The following is a 24702-nucleotide window of genomic DNA, read 5'->3' as shown; positions in this document are numbered from 1 at the left end:
AGTGAGGGTAAACAGTAGACATGTTCTCTGGTATCCACTTTGTTTTAATTATTATTTTCGGTATTGGGTGAGGGTCACTTGTTTCTTTTCAAGTGTTTAGGGAGGGTTTAGGTAAAATATATTATGTTGAAGGGAGTGCCATCCATTTTTATTTCATTGAGGTCCAATTTTCTCCATGTAACCCTTATTAAAAATAACACTCACTCCCTAATGCCACACAGTTAAAATTTTGCATAATGGCACATCATTTCATACTTACCCTATGGGAAAGGGGCATAAATTCCTCTCATGTTATGCTTTTCAGTTTGCAGTCCTATGACTAGAACAATTGTCATTTATATTTACAAATTCCCCGTAACCAAACGGATAACTAATTTACCAAACGCTTTATCAATAGCTCTTATCAATGTATAAATTACAGCACATGGAGAATGACGTTATTAATATTGGGAAATCAAAACGTAGCCATTTTTCCACCTGGAACTGACAGGTTGCTCAAGCTTATTCATGGTTTCCACAAGTGTAAAGGTGCTCGAATTATACCGGAATTGAGTCAAGGTCAGAACATTTTAATCTGCAGACACACCTCTGCCACACCTCCATTTGTGATTTCCACCCCCAAACAAATACCTGGCTGTCACATGCATTTCCCCATGCTTAACTCCAAGGTCAGAATACACAGAGACAAAAGTGCATAAAATGTTTAATTAAGTTCCATTAATGAGCGCATAAATCAGGTCTGAATTCCGCCCAAAGTGAATAGAGTTCTAATTGCTATGATTGTTAACCGTGTTATGATTACAATTATAAACTGGGTGGTTCGAGCCCTGAGTACGGATTTGCTCACAGCCGTGGTATATCAGACCGTATACCATGGGTATGACAAAACATTTATTTTTACTGCTCTAATTACGTTGGTAACCAGTTTATAATAGCAATAAGGCACCTCGGGGGTTTGTGATATATGGCCAATATACCATGGCTAAGGGCTCCGCGTTGTGTCTTGCACAAGAACAGCTCTTAGCCGTGGTATATTGGTACCACACCTCAGGCCTTATTGCTTAATTGAACACTCTAGGCTATGTTATACACATGACATGTAGTTTAACTGGTTCATGACATGTATAGCCGAATGCACTGTGCATCAGTAAATAAACGATGAGAGCTGGTGGAATGCTTGGATTTTTGGTCAAACAATCAAATCAAAACTGTGCAAGGCTCTCAGTCAGTTGTGAGAGGTTGCCCTACACTTGAGTATCTTGAAACCGGTGTTGTAGTGACAAATAATCTGAGTTACTATTGAGTAATAATGCACAACTGTCCACGCCATCAGTCCTTGAGTCCATATGAAGAAAGTTGTTTTAGTCGGTTGGGTGTCACGTGATAATTGACCATAGTTACAGCGTGTAGACAATTTAGGATACAAATAAGGAAAACACGCAATCACTTAAAAAAATAATTAAAAAAATACTGCTTGCGTATAAATTGCAAGTCATGTAGTTTAGAGTCCATGATGGTAGAGTCCATGATGGTAGAGTCCATGATGGTAGAGTCCATGATGGTAGAGTCCATGATGGTAGAGTCCATGATGGTAGAGTCCATGATGGTAGAGTCCATGATGGTAGAGTCCATGATGGTAGAGTCCATGATGGTAGAGTCCATGATGGTAGAGTCCATGATGGTAGAGTCCATGATGGTAGAGTCCAGCAACTGAGGACATGAGTCCAAATCCAGGACTACAAAATTGGTGCTAACCATCATCACCGAAACAGTCACGCATCCCTGACTAACTGACCCATCTGTCCGAAAAACTGCAGTCAAGTAACCTTGGCCGCCCCGGTCTGCAGATTCCAATCCAATTACGTGTTGGATATTAGCGAGCTCACTAAAAGCTAGCCCCAACCAGAGAGCAACTCATCAAAATAGCACCCGCACATAACAGGATGGCAAAGGACTGGAGAAAGAGACTGGGCGCTTGGCAACTGCAGTGGGGGGGGGGGGGGGGCTATGGATGGCAAACATATGGAGTTGGAGTAAAAGCAGGTAGTTTCATATTTTCCATTACAGGGCCCATTTTGGTTGATAATTTCCAGCAGACATAATGGCTAAATTGCAGACTAACTACTGGGAGGTCGTTTTTAGCCTACAGTCACAGAGTACAGAATATCAGATGGCTTGAAACTACCATCCAGCACCTGTTTGATTCTAAGGAAGCTGTCACTTATTACCAGTCCAGCTAAGAATGATTTACACTCTATCCATACCAAATGTGGGTTTTTCAATGTGCTATGTAGCCTAACAAGTCAGAGCCTTAACTTATGAATTTCTCCTAGGGGTAGAGGGGGAAATTATGTTTTTGCTTACAGAAATACCTTATTTTACAATCCAATAAGACTGCCACTGCCTCGATGGTTTCTGGACCTTGAGTTGCATTTGAAAACAGCCAATGGGTGTGTTGCGTGCCTCTGTAAATTGCACCAATGCCAGCATCCACCTCGCAGCTTTCACAAGCCTCTTAGTCATGGCACATAGGGCAGGAACTGCAATCCCTCGCACAACACAGCACCATTTGCATTTCTGTCAAATTAGGAGCAATAGGTAGAACAATAAGCCCTGGCTATCAGGCCTGGGACATGGACACTTTTCCACTTATGACTCATCGCTCAAATTGCCTCTTCTCCGCACAGCTGAAGGATCAGGCATTGTGGAGCTTGTTTTGAATAACGCTGCTGTTGGAAACCCGCTCTGGAGTTGACAAATGAGCAGATACCCTCAGATAAAGCCTTCTGTTTGAGTGGATGGACTGGGAGAGGAGTGGGACGAGAGACTGTCAAACAGGCTGATCCTCCTCAACCTCAGAAGTGCTTCAGGTGGGAGCAGAGCTAAGCAACGTGTCTGGCCAGCCAGTTCCTCGTTGTTTTTATGAGCCCCTTCCACCTATTCTAACATACAGAAATGATGCATATTCTAATACTGCAGGCAGAATCGAGTGCATTCCGATCATCGAAACAGAGTGTTTTGAATACACACCAAATAAGTGATAGGTACGGTAGGTTAGTAGATTGAGAGTTTAGTTTGTTAGGATCCCCATTAGCTACAGCACAAGCAGCAGCTACTCTTCCTGGGGTCCAAAATACATGACAAAGTGCATAACAGTTAGACAAGATCATAAGATATTACATTCAATTCTAAATAAAATATAAAATAATAATATATTGGAGACAACAAAAATAATATTGACATACTATTCATATATACAAAGAGTCAACAAAACATTAGGAACACCTGCTCTTTCAATGACAGACCAGCGGATATCAACCTTTTCGGAGCCAAGATCACTTTCTAAGTAAAAATGCAAGCAGACAGATAATGTTTTTAACAAGACTTAAGCCTATGCAACATTGACCTATTAAAACAGTTCTGTAGACATGAGGTTTGTAGTAGGCTATATGCCAAATACATTATCACTGCATATTGCCGAGCATGAATTGCCCTGCCAATGTTGTTCTTCTCAGACCATTTTGAAAGTGATTTTCAAAATGTTAGTTATATGATCACACTGGTAATAGAGCATTTGTTGTATTATTTGTGATGCACAGCTGAGTGAGCATAATAAGTTCCTATTTATTTTACTGGACTGAGGGCCTGCATTTGATGGTTAGTCTGAGGAGGGAGAGAGCAGCGGTGAGGCTGCCTCTCACCCGACTCACCCTCCCTCCGTGAGAAAAGGGGACTCAGTCTTCCAGCTGATGGCGAAAGTCAAGTCACACTGCATTATTTCTGCCTCATGCACCAATTCATGTTGTTACTCCTATGACTAGAGAAAGTAAAATATTGCTCAATACAAAAAACATGGGGGGGGAATTTAAAAAAAGAGGCAAGCCCCTAATAATAACCCCTCATTCATCGCAGTGCTGGTTGTAGCGTGAGTGGAAGTAGGGAGAACAAGCATTTACGGGTTATAAAAGTGTTGAACAAAGTGATGACAGTACTGAATAACAACGTAAACAGCAGAACTATCAGCTTGCTGGCAGCTCTTAGCAAACTGTTGGAAAGAAGATTGTTTGACCAAATACAATGATATTTCTCTATAAACAAATGGACAGACTTCCAGCGTGCTTAGAGAAGGGCACTCAACATGTACTGCACTGACACAAATTACTGAGGATTGATAATAAGATGATTGCGGGAGCTGTACTGTTAGATTTCAGTGCAGCCTTTGATATTAGTGATGTTTTATGGCTTTTCGTGAATTCAGAGCTAATAGAACAAGAGCTTCTTTTAATGGAAGCCTCTCTCATGAACATGTTTGATGGTCACACCCTTCATGCACAACTCCAGTTGAGGTTTAGGTCTAAGAGAATACTTTTAACCAAAAACAATGCTTTTGGTTTTAGATGTAGTTCGGGATGCACGATGTATTGGTAAGCATATCGGAATCGGCCAATATTAGCTAAAAATGCCAACATCGGCCCGATGTCTAGTTTAACGCCGCCGTGCAAAACTGATGTCAAAGCTGACATGCATACCTATATAACGTAGGTAGATGACGTAATGACGCCACAAAAAATATAGCGCTACATGTGCAGCACAGCATTCCTAACCTAGCTGTGTGTGGATCAAGCTGTCAACAAGTCGAGCAGTCATTTGAAAGAGTAAGAACATTTCAGCGAGACAACTCAAAGGTGAAATCCATTAACGGCAAGATAATGGAATTCACTGCTCTTAACAATCAACCGTTCTCTGTCGTGGATGATGTCGGCTTTCGCCGACTGGTCGAGCACAAATACACATTACCAAGTAGGCGCTATTTTTCAGATGTTGCCCTACCGGAGTTACACAGTATTGTTGAAACTCACATCCATGAGCCACTTGCTATGGGAGTCACTGCTATGAGCTTCACGACTGACATTTGGAGCAGCTATGTCAGCCCCATGAGCACTATGAGTCTGACAGCACAGTGAGTCGACAAGGATTTCCTACTGAGGAAAGCCGTATTGCATGCTCAAGAATGTGCTGGTTCTCATATAGCTGCTGCCATTTCAATGGCATTTGAGAACATGTTTGAAACATGAACACTCCTAGCTCCATTCGAACAACTGACTCGAGAAATAAGCTCAACTGCGGCTGCAGCAGACGTGATACCCTGTCAACGCCAACACAGAACGTCGGGTTAACTTGGAAAAGTACTCAACTTGAGGCTGTGAACAAGCGATTCGGTGACACTCTCTCTGAGACTCTACTGTGTTGCCACCATGCGCGATGCTAAGTATAAGGACCGCTACTTTGATGCAGAAAACAGGGTATACGTGAAATACTACAAACACAGCTAGAAATTGACAAAGTGACAGTGCGCACCGAGGAAGAGAGGCCAAGGACAGACAGAGCTGAAACTTCACTGCATGACGAAATTCTGGTTGAGACTCAACAAATGATCAACTAAACAGCACAGCAAGTAAGTGAAAGAAATGTTTGGGGGTTTTGATTATGTTTTACTTTTACTATGAGAATAACTTTTAGGTCTCTGTGTGTGTTGGTTTCAACTATTTAACTGTACTAGAAGGCTTAAAAGGCCGCTAAAATGTTTAATAACGGTAATGGTTTTTTTGACAAGGAAAATATCGGATATCGGTTTCGGACAAAAATGTCATATAGGCGCATCCCTAGATGTAGTTTTAAGACCAGTTCATTGTTAATTACACATTCTGACACTAACGCCTTGCTAATAGTCTCAGTAAGCTCAGTAGGTGCTGATGTGTAGAGTGTACGATCATCAGCATACATAGTCATTTTAACTTATTGTAATTCAAATGCAAATCATTTGTAAAAAATAAAAAGTAACGGCCCAAGGTAACTGCACATACAGTATCTGAGTTTCGAGAAGCTTCCATTGAAGAACATTGTGGGTTCTATTGGATAAGTTACTCTCCAACCATGTAATGGCAGGTGATGTAAAGCCATAATGAGTTTTTCCAATAAATTCTGATCAATAACATCAAAGGCAGCAATGAATACTAACAATAAAGCTCCAACTATCATCTTATTATCAATTTATTTTAGCCAATCATCAGTCATCTGAGTCAATGCAGTACAAGTTGAGTGCCATTCCCTTTACGCATGCTGAAAGTCGGTAGTTAACTTGTTCTTTGAAAGATAGCATTGCATTTGTTAAAAAATAAAAATAATTGTCCATCAGTTTTGGAACAGGCAGCAAACTGATTGGTCGGCTATTAGAGCGAACAAAGGGTGCTTTCTATTGTTAGGTAGTGGAAATATTTTAGATTCCTTCAACGCCTGTGGGCTAGAGGTCTTCTCGGGTTCAAAAAGTTGGACCCCATTCAAAAATGGACCAGGGAATTTCGTCCACGGACCTTACCAGAATAAATATATATTTTTAATATGGAGACCCGGTCCGAACGCACCCGAGGACAACCACATAGGTCCCTTTACAGATCCGGTCAGGTCCAGACCCGGTCTGATCCAATCTGAGTGAGGGAAGCCGCAGAATTTATTATTATTTTTAGCTACGTTATTAACTGAAGCTGTTAATGCACATACTGGTGGGAGAAAGGAACGAAGGAGCTAGCAGGAGGCGGGGGAGGGGCCGTGTAGTGTGTGTATGTGGCTGAGTGGCACGAGGAGGAGGGAGGAGAGTAGCAACCAGGCCGACTCACACTAGTTAGTTACTAACTTCTAGCTGCCAAAGCAAGGTTATTTATCACGGATTACATAGTACCTGTTTTGACTGTATCAAACCGAGAAGAAAAACTACCTAGTAGGCTGCACTTTTCCCCTTCCTTCACAATAACAACTCCATTCAAAGAATTACGTAGCACCCTACCGGTTGGCTCTTGGTCATTGTAGGCTATCCATCTCATTTAACTTTTAAATTCTGTAGTTTTAATTAAATCTTCCATTCATCTCCTAACTTGCTTGCCACGGCACACACAGAGCCAGAGGCTAGTGCTACTTTGATAACTTGTGATTGGCCGACAACAAGCTACACGCGCCACTCTCGTGAAAAGCCGGAGCAGCAACATACAATTCTCTCCCTCCACTGCATGGGTCAATATTTATAATTACACATACCCGAGACAATCAAAATCAGATCCGACCCAGATCCAAGGGTCAACCACAGAATTCCGGACCCGGGTTGGGGTGGACGAGTAAAAACCTACTGTGGACACACTCTTTTAGGCTTTGGGTAAGAACATGGCCAACGGGGGTGGCAATACAGTTTGCTACCATTCTCAACAGTTTCCCATCTAGGTCATCTATACCTGGTGGCTTATTATTAATGGATAACAATCGTTTTTCCACCTCTTCCACAAAAACTTGAACCAAATTCAAAACAGCAATCATTCTCTTTCCTTATTAGATCGTCAATACACAAATATGACGGATCACTGTTCAATGTTGTCATTTCACTTCTCAGTTTGTCCACTTTACCAGTGACATTTTATTTTAGTATTTTTCCATTGTTTTTATGTAACTTATCTTGTTTTGGTAATATAATTTGTTTTATTTGTTAAGATTAGTAAAAAAAAAATCTCAATTAACATTGTCAACGAATCAGCCGGACTTGTTTGCCACTTATTGGCATCATTTCTTTGAACCATTCAATTTTTCAATTGGATGACACAGTGGTAGCGTTACATGGTTATAACATCTACCGAAAAGACAGAAATGCCAACGAAGGCAGTGTTGCGGTCTATATTCAGAACCACATTCCTGTAAAGCTCAGAGACGATCTAATGTTAAATACTGTTGAAGTAAAATGGCTACAGGTTCATCTGCCTCACCTAAAGCCCATTCTTGTGGGAAGCTGTAAAAGACCACCAAGTGCTAACAGTCAGTATCTGATAATATGTGTGAAATGCTTGATAATGTATGTGATATCAACAGAGAAGTATATTTTATGGGCGATTTAAATATTGACTGGATACCATCAAGCTGCCCACACAGGAAAAAACTTCAAAATGTAACCAGTGCCTGCAACCTGGATCAGGTTGTCAGTCAACCTACCAGGGTAGTTACAAACAGCACAGGAATTAAAATCAACAACATGTATTAATCACATCTTTACTAACGCTGAAGATATTTGCTTTAAAGCAGTATCCAAATCCATAGGATGTAGTGATCACAATATAATAGGCATATCTAGGAAAACCAAAGTTCCAAAGGCTGGGCCTAATATAGTGTATAAGAAGTCATACAATAAGTTTTGTAGTGATTCATATGTTGATGATGTAAAGAATATTTGCTGGTCTGTGATGTGTAATGAGAAGCAACACTTGACGAATTTATTCCAGTTACTAATAAGCACGCACCCACTAAGAAAATGACTGTAATAACTGTTAAATCTCCTTGGATTGATGAGGAATTTAAAAATGGTATGGTTGAGAGGGATGAGGCAAAAGATATGACAATTAAGTCTGGCAGCCCAACTGATTGGCAAGCGTACTGCAAATTGAGAAATCATGTGACTAAACTAAATAAAAAGAAGAATAAACTACTTTTTGTTGTCTATCAACAATGACAAGCAACCGGGGTCTGACAATCTGGATGGAAAATTACTGAGGATAAAAGCAGACGATATTGCCACTCCTATTTGCCACATCTCCAATTTAAGCCTACTAGAGAGCGTGTGCCCTCAGGCCTGGAGGGAAGCTAAAGTCATTCCGCTACCCAAGAATAGTAAAGCCCCCTTTACTGGCTCAAATAGCTGACCAATCAGCTGGTTACCAACCCTTAGTAAACTTCTGGAAAAATGTGTGTTTGACCAGATACAATGCTACTTCACAGTAAACAAATTGACAGAATTTCAGCATGCTTACAGCGAAGGACACTCAACAAGCACAGCACTTACACAAATGATCAGCTGAGAGAAATTGATTGATAAAATGATTGTGGGGGCTGTCTTGTTAGACTTCAGTGCAGCTTTTGACATTATCGATCAATCTGCTGCTGGAACAATTTGTGTTATGGCTTTACACCCCCTGCTATAATGTGGATGAAGAGTTACTTGTCTAACAGAACACAGAGGGTGTTCTTTAATGGAAGCCTCTCAAATATAATCCAGTTAGAATCAGGAATTCCCCAGGGTAGCTGTTTAGACCCCTTGCTTTTTTCTACTTTTACTAATGACATGCCACTGACTTTGAGTAAAGCCAGAGTCTCTATGTATGCGGATGACTCAACACTATACACGTCAGCTACTACAGCGACTGAAATGACTGCACCACTCAACAAAGAGCTGCAGTTAGTTTCAGAGTGGGTGGCAAGGAATAAGCTAGCCCTAAACATTTCTAAAACTAAAAGCATTGTATTTGGAACAAAACACTCACTAAACCCTAAACCTTAACTAAATCTTGTAATAAATCGTGGAAATTGAGCAAGTTGAGATGACTAAACTGCTTGGAATAACCCTAGATTGTAAACTGTCATGGTCAAAACATATTGATGCAGTAGTAGCTAAAATGGGGAGAAGTCTGTCTATAAAGTGATGCTCTGCCTTCTTAACAAAACTATCAACAAGGCAGGTCCTACAGGCCCTCATTTTGTCGCACCTTGACTACTATTCAGTCGTGTGGTCAGGACTGAGGAAAATTGCAATTGGCTCAGAACAAGGCATCATGGCTGGCCCTTGGATGTACACAGAGAGCTAATATTAATAACATGCATGTCAATCTCTCCTGGTTGAAAGTGGAGGAGAGATTGACTTCATCACTACTTTTATTTATGAGAGGTATTGACATGTTGAATGCACCGAGCTCTGTCTAAACTACTGGCACACAGCTCGGACACCCATGCATACCCCACAAGACATGTCACAAGAAGTCTCTTCACAGTCCCCAAGTCCAGAACAGACTATGTGAGGCACACAGTACTACATAGAGCCATGACTACATGGAACTCTATTCCACATCAAGTAACTGACGCAAGCATAAAAATTAGATTTAAAAAAACAGATTTAAAAAAAACACCTTATGGAACAGCGGGGACTGTGAAGCAACACCAACATTGGCACAGACACATGCATACACACACACGGATTTAGTACTGTAGATATACGGTAGTGGTGGAGTAGGGGCCTGAGGGCACACAGTGTGTCGTGAAATCTGTGAATGTATTGTAATGTTTTTAAAATTGTATAAACTGCCTTAATTGTGCTGGACCCCAGAAAGAGTAACTGCTGCTGTGGCAGCAGCTAATGGGGATTAATAATAAATACAAATAGAGGTCCTAGATGGCAGGAAGCATGGCCCCGGTGAGGGGCTGTACACACTACCCTCTGTACTACCTTGCGGTCGCAGGCAGAGCAGTTGCCATACCAGGAAGTGATGCAACCCGTCAGACCCATCTATGTGAAGCTAGCCACAATAAGGATTAGCCACAATAGTGGACTTTGCGGACAGCCTTCAAAATAAGTGTCATTGACAGTGATGCAAATTAATAAAAATGGTAGAATTATGCAATTTTTTAATAGATCATACTAAATGAGGTTGGAACGTTATATAAAAATCGACAAGACAATTATTTGTTAATTTGACAAATCTGTTTAAATCACACCGGACGTATTATACTTTAGAATTGCATTGGGCGCCTACTTATTTCACTGTACAGCCTCACCTATGGATTGTGGATCAATGACATGGGGTATCAGTCTACTCAGTGACACCCAGAGAACGTTAACATCGTAGCTATTATTGCGGGACTCTGAAACAACTATGAATTGAGCCACATTTTGTCAACTTGTGTATTGAACACTATTCCCGAGGAAAAATAATACTGCGTGGATGTTTTAGAGTCTGATAACTGAGGACGATGTTGGGAAACAAATATATTGGGTATTGAGTAGACTGTTACCACATTTCATTGATTCCCAATCCTTATGTAAAGCTGTAAAGTGTAATATGAATGACAATAAACACAATAGGCTGACTGGGGAGGTGATTTCACAGTCATAGTCCCGCGATAAGAGCTACAACGCTAATATTTGTGTAAATTCTTCACAGTTGTATTCTGTGGGTGTCACCGAGTAGACTGATAACCCATTTCATTGCGTAACATTCCAACCTTGTTTAACAATATCTAGTCTAAATATGGCATGACTCCACCAATTGTAACCTGCATTACTTTCAAATAGGTACTTTTATTTTACAGGCAAACCGCAAATTCCACTATTGTGCCTAATCCTTATTGTGGCTAGCTTCACAACACATAACCCGGTCAGGTCAAACCTCATTAGCCAGATGAAGCTAGCTGGCTGCTTATAACGTTAGCTTTGGGCAACAGGGTTAAGCAGCTGGCTAGCTATTTATTTTCATGAACTGAAGTTCAATTTCAATAGGCGATCAACAAGTGGCTACCCAGCTAATACTTACTCACACGGATTCCTAAATCATTGCTAAGAATAATGAAAATGACTGCTGTTTCTACTGGTCATTGTTTTCAGGCTGGTTGCATTTGTGCTAGCTAGGTACCAAGCTAAAGCTAGCTAGCTACCCCAGAAGCTGCGGTCGAACAAATAATGCTTTATTACCAACCCGGAATTGTAACATCGTTTGTGGCCGGTGTTTGCTTGTTTGCAGACTTTTTTGTACAGCTTTGACAGTGCTACTGATAGTAGTGACGGCGCTTGGCTTGCAGATTCAGAACACACAACATTCTATAATAGAACTGTGTTATTTGACTTAAAGGCTTATTTACCACGTCAAATAGTGTTATTGTCATAGTGTTATTTGACGTGTATCTTTTTTGACACGATGACCCAAATGGCGTCCCATAGTATGTTGTGAAGCTAATAGCAGTGACACTATTACTATATAACTCCAGTAGGGCAACATCTAAACAATAGCGCACTTGGTAACGTTAGTGTGTACCGGTGCTCGACCAGTCGTGAAAGCCAACATCAACCACGACAGAGAATCCATTATCTTGGCATTAATGGATTTCACCTTTGAGTTACCTCACTGAAATTCTCTCTCTTCCAAATGACTGCTCGATCCACACAGCAGACATTATGGGCTAGGTTAGGAATGCTGTGTTGCACGTGTAGTGCAACATGTTACGTGGCGTCATTACGTCATGTACCTACGTTATACAGATATGCACGTCAGCTTTGACATCGCTTTTTCACATCGGCGTTAAACTAGACATCGGGGCCAATACCGATGTTGGCATTTTTAGCTAATATCGGCCGATTCCGATATGTTCACCGATATATCGTGCATCTCTAATTATTAATGTCATTGTTCAGCCACGACTCGGTGAATCATAAGAAATTACAGTTTTGAATGTCCCGTTGGTAGGATATACGTGCTTTTAGTTCGTCCCATTTATTTTCAAGCAATTGTACATTGGCTAACAGTACGGATGGTAAAGGCAGATTAGCCACTCTTCGCCTGATCCTCACAAGGCACTCCGATCTCCTTCCGTGAACTCTCGGTCTCTTTCTCCTGCGAATGACGGAGATGAGAGCCTGTTCGGGTGTCTGGAGTAAATCCCTCCCAACTCATTAAAGAAAACTTATTAGTCCAATTCAAGGTGAGGAATCGCTGTTCTGATGTCCAGAAGCTCTTTTTTCAGTCATAAGAGACAGAAGCAGCAACATTATGTACAAAATTGTTTGTTTCTTAACAGGTGCATGTTTGTTACCAATTGGCAAGAATAATTTTACATATTCAACAAAAGTGTCTTTAGAAACCATTTTGTATGATCTCTTATAAATAAACTTTAGGTCCTGCCTTTGGTACTTTGGCTTTCCTTGTTATTGCCACAATGTTATGGTCACTATAGCCAATGGGAACAGATATTGCTTTGGAGCAAAGCTCTGCAGCATTAGTGAAGATATGATCAATAGAAGTCGATTTCACAGATCAAACACTATTGGTATAGACTAGCTGGTTGAGTGATAACCTGGGTCCCGTTACAGGCATTAGTCACAGTAAGAAGCTTCCTCTTGAGAGGACAACTAGATGATAACCGGTCAATGTTCAGGTCACCAAGAAAATACATGTTTCTGTCAGCATTAGAGACCATGTCTAACATCACACAGGAGCACACTGGGTCAAGCTGGTATGATAGTTCTAAAAAGAGACATAGCAAGTGAATCTGGTGAAAGGGAAATACTGGAGAGGAAGAGAATATTTTACAATGATGTTCACAGGAGACTTAACTTTCTAAACACTTGCCAGAGCTTAGGACAAATGTCGTAGCATCCTCCTATCCCCATTCACCTCTAAGTGTGTGAGTGATGAAGTCATTACCTGAAGGTGTTGCTGTCCCACAGTTGACCCTTTAGAAGGGAGTGGGATGGAGTCCAAACCAGAGACAGAACGCCTTCAGACAGAGGGATTACTAATATCCTGGCAGATATTAATGAAGAAGAAAAAAACAAAGGGAACATAAATAAATGAGACTTATTCCAGTGTGGTGAGTTAAGACAACCAGAAATCAGACAAGCCCAAATGGGCATTTTCCTATATTTGCCCGCAGCAGGCCAGGTAGGCTACTTTTCTTTGCATGCTCAGCCGTGCGCACTCCCTCAAAAAGACAGAGAAACCATGCTTATTGCTCACATGGAGAACTCCAAACAAAAAGACAATGAACAATTTACAAAATCGTAAATTATGGTTATGAAATAAACAAAAACTTGTTTCTCACAAGTGTGTCAAATTGTGAACTCTGCAAACAACGTTTCCACTTTGAGAATGAAAACGGTAAATGGCTGTATGCCTAATAAGTAATATAAGTTCATGTAACCGAATGACATTAATAGGACAAATACACAATCAAAGGGCAAACAATTCACACAATGATTGCGCATTGATTGACGGGAGGCATTTTTGGGGGGGGGGGGGTTGAGTGCATTCTACAGAGATACACCTATAGGCTACATTCGCTACACACCTCTCCCGTTGTCTCAACATATTTTTTTTTACTCAAGACACATTATCTTTTGTTTCCGTCTCTATCTTCATTGTGTGTGTGTGTGTGTGTGTGTGTGTGTGTGTGTGTGTGTGTGTGTGTGTGTGTGTGTGTGTGTGTGTGTGTGTGTGTGTGTGTGTGTGTGTATTTTTTTTTTTTATGTCTGTCAAGTTATTGTTTAGTGCTAAATGTAATTCAATTGCATTGTTATATCGTGACAGGAAACAAAAACTATAATTACAAAAAACAATGACATTATCTTCACACATTTTTGATGCTTTTAACTGACAGCCAAAACGCAATCAGCTAGGCCGATTGGCACACACGCTGCCTATGAAAGACTTCCTCATGCCATTTTTCTCCTGTTCTATTGGTTTTCATATCAACTTTTTCTGGCTGTCCAGAAGCCAAAGGCACAATCCAAGTCATATTAGCAACCAAACCTAGCTGTTGCATCTTTAGATTCACCCTCTTTCTAGTTTCTAACAGAGATTTTCATCTGCCATATACCGCTTGAATCAGATACGTTGTTTATAATGGTGTTCTCCCATGAATTGCATTTTGGTAAATGTTTGAAAATTGTTTTATTGGCTGCTTCATTACAGGAGTTGCATGTTCTGTTAAGATGAATTACCATAATGTAAATGTGATTTCTGTCATTCTGAACACTGTGGGTGGACACCCTAATGGGTTACGCACCCAATGAATATGGATCCGGTAAATTTCTCAGACGGCCGGTAAACAAAAATCTTCCCTGTCACATTATCCGGCGCCACATTTTCCAAACTGAAACCCCGCTTCCCTTTGTACTGTAAAAAAAAATGCACACCTTCCCCCTCAAACTGGACTCAAGTAATTATTACCACCATAAATAACTGTAGCAACCGTGTTTATAAATGTGGATAACGGTTTACAACTTCAGCATGGTTTTGTGGCTCAGTCAATGCCACACAGGTCTAACGGGCCAGAAAGTTGAGGGTTTGACGACCACCAAAGCCAAGTTCACTCTCCCTGCCTGTGTCATTACACTACGATCAGAGCCGGCTACAGTCAATGACCAGCTAGGGGGAAATCAGATTTAACATTTTGATGCTATATTTATATAAAATATATGCAACAAAATTTCCCATCAACAGGTGTCTGTGCCAATGCACCACACACAACCAACAGGCAACGCATAACTGCATACTGATTACCGACTTGGAGCGCTTATCATGGTTTGATGATCATCTCGACAAACAGAAAATACATCCCTCCCTACTTAGTAGTGAATGATTTGATTGACAATCTCCGAGTGTCATTAAACTTTTGTGTTTTGTAACAGAAGTCTCTTTCCATAAAATTGAATGGCTGTTGTGCAGTTTTGATGATTGAATTATATTAGAGTGGAGTGGATGAACGTGAGCAGGACCTACAGGATACTTTTGAAGTAGCCTAATCAGCATGGCCGATTAATTAGGGCTGTTTTCATAACAAATCAGTAATCGTCCTTTTACATTGCAATCCATGAGGAAACTGTGTGGCAGGCTAACCACCTGTTACGCAAGTGCAGCGTCAAAGGGACCTTGTGGCTGCAATGAGCCAAGGTAGTTGCTAGCTAGCATTAAACTTATCTTATAAAAACAAATCAATCTTCACATAATCACTAGTTAACCTAGTAATATCATCAACCATGTGTAGTTAACTACCTTGTCCTGCGTTGCATATAATCAATGCGGTGCCTGTTAATCTATCATCGAATCACAGGCTAATTCAACTTCGCCAAACCGGTGATGATTTAACAAAAGCTCATTCGCGAAAAAAGCACATTCGTTGCAAAAATGTACCTAACCATGAACATCAATGCCTTTCTTAAAATCAATACACAGAAGTAATTGTTTTTTAAACCTGCATATTTAGTTAAAATAAATGCATGTTAGCAGGCAATATTAACTAGGGAAATTGTGTCACTTCTCTTGCATTCAGTGCAAGCAGATTGAGGGTATATGCAACAGTTTGGGCCACACCATTTCTTCCTAACAAAGACCGTAATTCATTTGTCCGAATTTTACATAATTATGACATAACATTGAAGGTTGTGCAATTTAACAGCATTATTTTGACTTAGGGTTGCCACCCATTCAACAAAATACAGAATGGTTCCATATTTCACTGAAAGAATAAACATTTTGTTTTCGAAATGATAGCTTCCGGATTTTACCATATTAATGACGAAAGGTTCGTATTTGTGTGTTTATTATATTATAATTCAGTCTATGATTTGATATAGCGGTCTAACTGAGTGGTGGTTGGCAGCAGCAGACTCGTAAGCATTAATTCAAAAAGCACTTCCCTGCGTTTGCCAGCAGCTCTTCGCAATGCTTAAAGCACAGCGCTGTTTATGACTTCAAGCCTATCAACTCCCGAGATTAGGCTGGCAATACTATAGTGCCTATAAGAACATCCAATAGTCAAAGGTATATTAAATACAAATGGTAGAGAGAGAAATAGCCCTATAATTCCTATAATAACTACAACCTAAAACTTCTTAACTGGGAATATTGAAGAATCATGTTAAAAGGAACCACCGGCTTTCATATGTTGTCATGTTCTGAGCAAGGAACTTAAACGCTAGCTTTTTTTACATGGCATATATTGCACTTTTACTATCTTCTCCAACACAGTTTTGGCATTATTTAAACCAAATTGAACATGTTACATTATTTATTTGAGACTAAATTGATTTTATTCATGTATTATATTAAGTTAAAATAAAAGTGCTCATTCAGTATTGTTGTAATTGTCATTATTACAAATATATATATTAAAAAAAATAATACAAATAAATAAATAAAAATCGGCGGATTAATCGGTATCAGCTTTTTTTGGTCCTCCAATAATCGGTATCGGCGATGAAAAATCATATTCGGTCGACCTCTAGTCTCGTTTGAGAAACAGACGCCTCACAAGTCCTCAACTGGCTGCTTCATTAAATAGTACCCGCAAAACACCAGTCTCAACATCAACAGTGAAGAGGCGATCCCGGAATGCTGGCTGTAATAAAGCACATTTTTGGGGAGAAAACATATTCTGATTGGCTGGACCTAGCTCCCTTGCCCAGTCGTGAAATCCATAGATTAGGGCCTAATTAATTTATTTCAATTGACTGATTTCTTTACATGAACTGTAACTCAGTAAAATATTTTGAAACTGTTGCATGTTGTGTTTATATTTTCCTTTAGTATAATTACAGACAAGTAGACAAATACCCTACGAAAATGGCAGAAATAAGCAGAAACATATCTAGAAATCTGGCAAAATAAATCCTGCACCTTCTGTTAAAAAAATCGTTCAGCCGTCTGACTGTAGCCTACAGCGCATTTTCTATACTAGCGGGTTAGGGTCAGGAGTGGCCCTAAGTACTGCGTCGCAGATTGCATGGTGCCACAGAATTTTATGGCACGTTATTTAAGTGTTAACTACAGGTACCATTAATGCTAGTTAGTGCCAATTTGACCACCAGAGGGCATCTTTGAGAAGCATTTGATAGCCTTCAATAATGGCTGTTCTAGAGAATGCGGGAGACCGGGGATCAACTCCCCGACTAGGCTGTCCATGTAAACAAGAATCTGTTCTTTACTGATTCCATATGTGTTATTTCACAGTTGTGATGTGTTCACTATTATTCTATAATGTAGAAAATAGTAAAAATAAAGAAAAATGCTGGAATGAGTAGGTGTGTCCAAACTTGTGACTAGTACTTGCTTAATTCATTTGATTAATATTAGTGTTTCTATTCCAAGGAAAACAAAAAACCCTCTGGGTTTCTGTTAGGATGGAACGGAAAATATGGCGCTGGGCTATTTAGCTAAAGAATCCAGTGTGCTGCGGGAGACTGGGGTTCAATTCCCTGACGGAGAGTAAGGAGTAGGCTGTCCTTGTAAATAAGAATTTGTTCTTAACTGACTTGCCTAGTTAAATAAAGGTTATACTAACATGCTGACCAGACTGGACACGTCACATGCGCGAGCGTCGCAAAATACATTTTGAAATCCATGTTATTCAATTATTGTACCCACACTGCTTGTACGTGCCAACGAGCGTCTGCGATGCCATGGGCTAAAATAGAAGTCATTCCTATTTCTGACGCAGATCGCGCTCAAAGTCCTGCCTTTCCCATCTCGGCATTGGTTTATAGAAGCAGGTACCACGTGCCATCTCCTCATTGGTTATACCCACGTGGGTGATTGAAAGACAAACTGTTTTGCCGGTGGTCGTGGGAATACTATGAAGATGCCGAACACCATATAAGTTCAAAGATGAAAAAGGCTGGAAGGAGTAGAGTTGACTAGAAACGATTCGGTTGGCTGTTTTATGTGTGGATTAATTGTCGGAGTAGAGGACCTTGTGCATTTCAGGTAAATAAACTCAATGTTTATATCCCAGGACAAATTAGCTAGCAACAGCAAGATAGCTTAATAGGACAAATTAGCTAGCAAGTGCAAGCTAACTAGCTAAATTGCCATACATGTTTAATGCTTTTCGACCTGTCCCCAAATTAATGACATTGGTTCAGAGTTTGTTTTGATATTTTAACCTGCGTCTCATGATCGCGTTTGGTGTAGGGGGACAAAATAAATGTATGCACAATGGTGCAGCCGGTTTGGGTTCCGTGTAAGAGCATAACATTTCTGCACCCTAATTTTTTAATTGTAGTCTAACCAATACCCAAACGGAGATTAAGTGAAAATCTCATTGATTTATCAAGACCAGTCCACATGCTTGTCTCATGGCAGTGCGAAACGGTGCTAAAATAGTTGTAGACTTTTGCTTCAAATCCTTTTGCGTCTAACTTCAATATGCTCTTTAATTAAATATGACCAACACTACTTTTAACAGCACCTTACTCATGTCACCTACGGTAGGCCTACAGTATATCGAAAAATATGACGTGACTGTCCGCCAATTACATATAGATGATATTTCTGTAATTCAGTGGTATTTTCTTCCCACAGGAATTCGTTATGGATCCATAACTAAATAAACATGTGCATTTTGAAAGAGTATTTATTTTCATAAATGAAAGCATGAAGATGCCATTATTAGTTACATTGTTTTAGTTTGAACGTGCAAACTGGCACTAATAACAGGCCATTCTTGAACATGGGGTGAGACATTGTTACTAATTTGTTAGCAAAGCGAGTTTGTTACTTAGAATAATTAATCTGTTTTTATAGGGAGAAAAACCAAAAACCTACAATGATCTCGGGCCAGCTCAGGTATTTAACCAGCATCTGTAGCAACACAGTTTGCACTGCTATGCAGTGTCTTAGGCCATTGTGCCACTCAGGTGTTGTACAACGTGACCTGTTGGGAGTGGGCTACACTACTACATTAAGAGAAAAAAAATCCTAACATAATAAAATAATAAAAGCCTTAGGGTAACAACAGTTTTAGTAAGTAATACTGAAGTCGTGTACAATTATCAGTTTCTATTTAGGTAAATGTCGCCCATTCATTGTCAGTTAGAGACACAGTAGAACCAAAAAGCATAATCAGTGCTCCCCCTTGCGCTGGTCTGGAGCAATGAAGTGGTGACGCAGGGTACCGTTCTAAACCACAAACGACCTCAAGTCCTGCGGCGTAAGCTCGCAACTTTTAAAGGAGGAACCACTGTATAGGCCGGGCGGTTGCGGGTGGGTTATTTGCAATTGAGGGCGGGTGCGGGTGAACAAACAGCTGACTCGTGCACCACTAACACACACTTCAGTTTCACTCAGAGCACCTTTTATCTCACCCAACTTAAGTCCTCACTTAGCCACTCAACAACTCTTCCAAATGTAAAGAGCCGGTGCACTTGACATTTTGTCACTTGACATTTTTAGACTCCATGATGAGTTTATCATTAATGGAAATAAGTGCTGAACATTTTAGTTCACTATTTAAAAAGATGGAAAACAAATAGATACTTGGAGTCAAATATCAATATCTTCCATAAATACTATGATGCAACTGTCCATGTTACCCCCATCACTAATGATACAGAAGACAATGAACAATAGGCTACAAATTCTCAGTTATTCTAGCATCTATATTTTTACACTCAATATAAAAAACAGCAAAACTATGAGGGGAGTGTGAATGTTTCTCAAGCCCTACTAAAAAGCAAGCTGAAATTCTTGTACGAGTGGCTTTGAGACGAGTGGCTTTGAGAGCCTACACCATGACCGGATGCCTCCCATGCACTAGGAGCACAATGGCTGGGATTGTGAGTGTGTTGGTGGGAGATCCTGCTCAGGTATCTGCTCTGTGGCTCCCTAAATGCTGCCACACAATTTCACACACACCATGTTGCCAATCCAGGCCCTGAATGAGAATTCCCTTTGTCAATGCTGCTGCCTCATTATCCCCCCTCTCCATTGTAGGAATACCCTGGCAGCTTTCCAACCTCCCCTATCAATGCAGGAATTGTTTATGGGGGAATGGAATCCTGATAGGGAATTCCATGGCATCCTCAGAAGCCGGTGTATGTGCGGCCTGGGAGGCTGAGGGGAGATGCTTTTCAAGCTGTGGGGCGAGAGCGAGTTAGCAGCTCTTAATGTGTGGGGTCAGGGCCCGGGACACTGGGCTATGCCAGTTGTGTAAATAATGAACACACAATGTTCCTCCAGCATCCAGGGCCAAGGTCAGGGGTCATGTCTGCCTTTGTGTGCAGCAGCAGAGGATGAAGACAAACAAGGAGCCCTTTGAGAGTTCATGAGCACTCACGTACATAACAAGTGTACAAAGGAGGGTGGGTCAGTTGCATAATATGACTGCGGGGCTGTTGAGACATTTCATTTTGAATATCTAGATTTATGCTTGTTTTGCTCGTTAACACATTCATTTGTTTATTTGCCTTGGTGGTTGCCAAGCTACCTAGTCAGGTTAACACACGCTATGGCAACATTTACATTTTTATAAACGAGAAGTTGGCCTATTATCCCAATACTAGCTCTTTATTTACAGAAATGTCCTCTAGTGTCATCTTGCTAAAAGCAGACCAATTAAAAAGCCAAGGGATATGTTTAAATAAGATAGGGTGGTTGCACTTCGTTAGCTAATAGCATCCCTTTTCAAGGCCAGGAAAACATATCAAATGGAAAACCTTTGGACAGAGAGCACTACCAGAACAGAACAGAAGTCTGCCTTCAAAACACATCAGCTAATGAATCAGCGTCCTTGTGCCCCACTATTCTGAGCGAAGCGCTGACCTAGTCTTTGAAAAAGTGCCCTGTAGGGTGTGTTGAGAATGCTGCTCTTGCCGAAACGTTTCCAAAAGCCGAGCACATCGGTCATTACGACACCAGACAAAAGCTAGCCTAATTGCTGACACCACAAGGCACTGAAACAAAGCCGATGTAAAGTCCCTCGAGTGATTTGGCTGAGGTGAGCTCCTCTTGTTGGGGCACAGATATATTGCCTTATTGTTCTCTCGATCTTTCATTCTCTTTCTCTGCTCATCTGCACAGTCTCTGAGGTCCAGGCTGCAATGCGACAGGCTGCCTCAAGAATCCGTCGATGAAGCCTCTACTGTCCAGACGACCAAGGGGCTCCTTGTGTCTCGTCGGCTATGCCCAATATATCCCTCGCTCATCCCTCCTGGGGCCTACAGGAACCCTAGAGTCAGGGTTACGAAGTCAGGGGTTTTCCCGCAAATTTGGCTGCTTCGAAAACGATGTCGCGGATGAAAATGTATTGGTCGCAGGTTTTTGGGCAACTTCTAAATTGCACAGTGGCCTACGTGGCATTTCTCTTAAAATATAACACAGCAAAAAAAAGAAACGGCCCTTTTTCTGGACCCTGTCTTTCAAAGATAATTCGTAAAAATCCAAATAACTTCACAGATCATTATAAAGGGTTTAAAACAAGCACCTGTGGAACGGTCGTTGCTAGAGCCGATTTGGGCATATTTGTATAAAATACATTACATACAGAGTTCCATGTACATTTCTGTAAATATATTAAATATTTATGTATATGATGAAAAATTAGGTTCGTACCTTTATGATTTATATTTACCTGATTGAGATGTATTCATTTGTTGTTAGTGTAACTTAGTTTTTGCCCTCTTGCCCATTCATTGTACTGTGGTAAGTGTGTTAGGATAAAGGCAGGAAGTTGGGCCTTCGGGGGGAGGAGTCCTTGCTAGACCCGGGAGTGGTATAGTTTGATACAGACATACAAACAGGTCATATTATGTATTTTCCATTTCAAGTAATCTATGATTTAAGTTGATTGGAGAATCATTTTTTGTTAGATATAAGAATAATAAAACAGCTCGCTTGGAAGGACTTGAACTCCTAGAATTCGCCCGCTGTGAGTAACCACTGTGAATGAATGAGCTGACCTGTTCAATGCGATCGATTGATCATGCATATTATGGAAGCGCAAATGTGCTTATAATTGGAATGTCTGATAAACTTGGGAATGGAATTCAAAACACAGCGCTGTGAAAACAATTAAGAAGTTTAAGTTTGGGAAACACCGAGATCCTATGTACAATGTAGCCTAATCATATGTCTAATATTTGGCCTAACGTGGAAATGCAATGCATCAACGGAACGCAACTAAAGGATCTAAAGATACTGCGTGTTTAAACTTCATTAAAAGGGGACAAAACTTATAATGGGATGAAATGTTTAAAACATCTAAAATGCCAAACTTGCACATGTTCAATAAAAAATGGGTCAATATAATGAAATGGATGAATGTGTTTTAAAGCATTAAAGGAGGTCTAAAGGGGTGTCATTGTAAATTGAGTCAATGATGGAGGATGAAATCCCAAATAAGACCCCACTGGAGAGGGCAGAGGAGCATTTAAATTCACTCTATGCAGCCAAGAGAGGCAAACTTGGTGTGTACACGCAAAATGAATGAAATAACAGTCCTTCTTATTGACGGAGGAAACATTGAAACTGTGAATGAGGGTCTTTAAGCATTTGATGCTGTTATCAATGACTTTAAGAATGCTCATGAATCTGTGCTAGAGCTAGTCACAGAAGAGGAACAGGAAAATGAGAGCATTAACTATTATCAACCAAGAATGAGGACTGATGAACATTTCCTGAAAGAGGTGGAAATATGGAAAAAGGCTGAAGTTGAGCTATGGTAAAGAGGAAAAGAAGCCACTATAGTCGTTAAGACACTAACAGCTTACAGACGGTAGGCAATTAATGTCACAGTTATGAAAACTTAGGACACTGAAGAGGCTTTTCTACTGACTCTGGAAAAACACCAAAAGAAAGATGCCCAGGGTCCCTGCTCATTTGCGTTAACGTGCCTTAGGCATGCTGCAAGAAGGCATGAGGACTGCAGATGTGGCCAGGGCAAGAACTAGCAAATCTGGTGCAGTCCATGAGGAGGAGATGCACTGCAGGACTTAATGCAACTGGTGGCCACACCAGATACTGACTGTTACTTTTGATTTTGACTCCCCATTTGTTCAGGGACACATTATTCAATTTCTGTTAGTCACATGTCTGTGGAACTTGTTCAGTTTATGCTCAGTTGTTGCATCTTTCTTTTTCAGTTTTCTTTTTTTGCCGAGTTTATATTTAAAAAATTATGGTACACGAGACACCTGTCTGATTTACGCCAGTCTGAGTGGACTAATCCATTGTGGAGGCCGCAGGGATGGCACACCAGTAGTACAATTACTGTTAATTACCATTATTTCTCATCTGTGTATGTTTGGTTATGGCAATTTCTGTTAATGCATTCAATATATTATTAATACAGTCCTACCGTTGTCATTGTAGGAGTGGACACGTTTGCAGAGCGCACAACCTAGGCTACACTTGTGAGAAACAGTTGAGATTCCATTTACGAGTTCCATTGTCTTTTGTTTCCAGCACTCCTGTCAATCTTGTGTAAAGACATGCACTTGATTACGCATAGCACTAGGCCTAGGCTACCTGGTCTGCACAAATGTAGGCTTATAAATGTCCCCATTTGGAGATCTGATACTATTTAAGACTATCAGAACTCACCATCACTGCAGAGCTTCTCAAAGTAATTTTTTCTTTGCCTCAAACAGCAAGTAAACAAAGTCTGTTTTACATCCATTGAGAATGACAATAGCTCCTCAACGTAGACTCTTTGAAAAATATTCACAGCTCTCTCCCTTTCAATAACCACTCAGCATGAAAAGGGAAAACAGGTTTTTCTTCCAGTTAGGCAATATTGATCTCTGGCTCCCTCTTTAGTAATTTGTGCGTCTTCATTTTTAAATCGCAGCGCTTAAACATCTGACAAGCTCAGTAGCCTACATATAGTTGATCTAATTCAAACATAGGGTTTGTCTATATAAGGAAAAATACACATTTTTTTTATTTTTTTTTATGTCGGGGACAGCCCTAGTCTTTTGAAATGAAAAGTCAATCACACCCTAACTGATGAGTCACTGGTCTACCTAACCATGACATAGACACCACAATGAATGTCCTATACAGATAACGTGACCGTCCTGATATTGCCCTAAACCTGAAATCACATTTGTTTCCATGTTCTGTCACTTAGAGGTAGGTATATGGGAAGGCTAGATGAGCTGAATGGCCTGTTCTCATTACACTAATTATTTTGGCCTATCTAATGCTAGCAGCACTTTTAAATGAGGAGCATTCATCCGCAACACAAACAGGGCATCTACAATACATGTCATGGAAATGTGTTCAGTTCCTAGGATTAGTACCAGCTGAGCTTTTTCTAGGTCTACAGGACTGCAGATGTCAATGACATGCTGCTACTAAA

General features: G+C 40.5%; 1 protein-coding gene across 4 annotated transcripts in view; it reads right to left on the bottom strand.

Annotated features, from left to right (window-relative positions):
- Positions 1–24702, bottom strand: part of arhgap32b (Rho GTPase activating protein 32b) — a 202670-nt gene that overhangs the window by 163544 nt on the left and 14424 nt on the right. For 3 of the 4 annotated variants that reach the window (XM_071327266.1, XM_071327283.1, XM_071327292.1), the window contains exon 2: positions 13272–13370. The exons of the other annotated variant lie outside the window; for it this stretch is intronic. The gene's annotated coding sequence lies outside the window, so the exon portion shown is untranslated. The remainder of the gene's footprint in view (positions 1–13271; positions 13371–24702) is intronic. 4 annotated transcript variants of the gene reach the window in all.

The sequence above is a fragment of the Salvelinus alpinus genome, chromosome 1, assembly GCF_045679555.1.
Source record: "Salvelinus alpinus chromosome 1, SLU_Salpinus.1, whole genome shotgun sequence".
Lineage (NCBI taxonomy): Eukaryota > Metazoa > Chordata > Actinopteri > Salmoniformes > Salmonidae > Salvelinus > Salvelinus alpinus.
The sequence above is the reverse complement of the archived record's forward strand: the minus strand, read 5'-3'. Positions and strand labels throughout refer to the sequence as shown.